We start from the raw sequence: 2,793 nt of genomic DNA, 5'->3' as shown, positions 1-2,793 counted from the left end.
TGACACAAGTTGATCCACGTGATCTATTCCTTAGCCGTGTGCGGTGCCCCCTGCCACCATAGACCTCGATAATATTGTAGCGGAGTTTAGGCGAAGCCCTGCTGCTGTAGTACATCAAGATCGTCACCACGCCGTCGTGCTGACGGAACTCTTCCCCGACACTTTGCTGGATCGGAGTCCGGGGATCGTCATCGGGCTGAACGTGTGTTCGAACTCGGAGGTGTCGTAGTTTCGGTGCTTGATCGGTTGGATCGTGAAGACGTACGACTACTTCCTCTACGTCGTGTCATCGCTTCCGCAGCCGGTCTGCGTTGGGTACGTAGACAACACTCTCCCCTCGTTGCTATGCATCACATGATCTTGCGTGTGCGTAGGAAATTTTTGAAATTACTACGAAACCCAACAATACTAGGGGCTCTGTATTGCTGCAGCGCCTCGAAGCGTCTCGTGCTGCCATTTTCATACGTCCACACACATTAGTCATCAATTGTTAGCAAACTAACAGTAGTTGTTACCACCATGATATTTGTTTTATCTTTTCTGTAAGAGGGGTGAAAGCTTTGGCTTCATTAAAAAAAAAGCAAGGTTTACTGAATAGCATAGAAAATTAAAGCAAAATTACTAAATGAAATGAATGAAGATTTTCTATGCCATTCAGATCAAAGAAGAAAACAAACGAGCTTTACCAGCAATATAATTTATTCAACTAAATCACTGTATGTAGCACCAACTCAAGAGGTAAAAGTGTTAGCTCTGCAATCAGATCACGTGGGTGTACTCTTCTCAAAGATTTGCAGCAGGCTGATGCTGATGATGTCCGCAGTTCCGCTGCAAAAGCAATTGGTACATTTATCTCAGGTATGGTAAACTGTGGCACCTTTTCAATGTTTACAATATTATCAGAAAAACTTAGTGTATGCCTCGTGGTTGTAGACTTGTGGTGTTCAGGTGAAATTAATAATCATTGTGTTCACTGAAAGTGAACCATAGCTAGGTCATGTTGTAAAACAACTATGAAAGAAAATTGAAATATACTCCCTCCGCCCGGAATTAGTTTGAGCGTCAACTAATTCCGGACGGATGAAGTATGTTCTAACGTGGAGTGATGTAATTCAATATACTTTTGAGTAAGGTATCACTGCATCAGCACATTACACGATAAGGTCATCATCTTGCCAATGTTTACTGTGAAGGACCATGCTCCTGTCACTGTTGTTAGATTTTTTTTTTGTGAAGCTTTATGTGTACTGAAGCATATGCTTTCCTCAGTACATGGATGAGACCAAGACCACCGATCTGATGCAGATCCTATTGAGCATGTGCACATTACCAGAGTGGTGTACAAGACATGGTGCTCTGTTAACATTCTCATCCATATCAAGGCACTGTCCAACAAAACTGTGCCATTCAACATCATTTCCATCTATTGTTGATCTTCCGAAAGATTCGCTAAAAGATGACAAGGTATTGGCAAGCATCACTGTGTTTCCATGTGTAGTAACTCTTGTCTGTTTGTGGAGAAGTTCACTGTTCGTGAAGCCTTGACTACAACTCTGGGGAGGCTACTCTGTTACCAATTAGATACTCTGGGGGGAAATGTCGTGACCTAATCTACCTTAGCTAGTAGCAATGGTGCTGCACAGTGTTAAGTGCAGACTTCATCTGAGTGGCCTTGCTTGTTCAGTGTTCCTAATTATTGTGCGGACTTTCATCCTATTTTAACGGACCTCATCCAGCTATCAAATCAAATGTACTACAGGCCAAAGAGCAGCAGCTTTCTTAATTTGCTTCAGTCTTCCGTCCTAACAAATCAAGTGCCCGTTCAATCTGCAGGTTGCAGTTTCAAGTAATCACAAGGCAAAACAAGCACAAGAGAGTAGCCTAAACCCTGCAAGCCAAATTGTTTTCCTCATTTCTAAACCCACACTGTCTTGAACATGTTCCACATCACCAGTGCAGATGTATCAAACAAATCGTCCAAATTATAAAATCCACAAATTCAGTTTTTCGTTGCTCCCCACGAACTACAAGGCCTTAATACCGAGTTACCGACGGAGTTGCATAAAGTAAGAAATGCAGCCACATGAAAGCAAATTTGCAGTCTCGATACCTCTCGCCTTTGACGTTTTCATTGACGCCTCTGTCATCCCCAAGATCCTCCTTCGGCGTTCCGCTTGCTTAAGATCTGAAAACAATACGCACACCATAGTACACAGAGGAAACAAAACATTAAGCTGTCAGCAATCCATAACTACTATATACACATTGAATCCGATCAGACGGCTCAAGAAAGATTCAAAATCTACTCACCGTGTCGTGATCATCGTGGTCGACCAGGAGTCCGGGAAGGCTTACCCAAGCTGGCTTTGGCACATCAGTGAATCCTGAACCAGAGAAACACCAGAAGAAATAGATCATCACCATGCCAACCGAAAACAAGAGGTCTAGGGAAGATCAAAGAAAGACCACAACAACCAAATCGACTATATCTCTTCTTAATAATTTCTTTTCTTCTTTGTAATTCTATTTTTTCAACATGATGGAAGAATCTATCCCTATTAAATCTTGCATTAAGATCTAAATTTACTGTGTGACATATATGATAATACCCCTAGCCTAAAATCTGAGAAGAGAAAAAACAAAAAAACTGAGAAAGTTCCCTTGGTTATTTTAAGTTTCCGTCGAACTGGCAAAATCATCTGTAGGCAGTTCCAGTTTTACGCCGCCTGCAAGAACTGAACTTCCTCGGCCACCTCACAAATGTACAACAAGTCAGGCAAGCAACAATATATT

This window comes from Triticum dicoccoides, chromosome 2B (assembly GCF_002162155.2).
Source record: "Triticum dicoccoides isolate Atlit2015 ecotype Zavitan chromosome 2B, WEW_v2.0, whole genome shotgun sequence".
In the NCBI taxonomy this organism is placed as follows: domain Eukaryota; kingdom Viridiplantae; phylum Streptophyta; class Magnoliopsida; order Poales; family Poaceae; genus Triticum; species Triticum dicoccoides.
Note: the sequence above shows the minus strand (reverse complement) of the source record.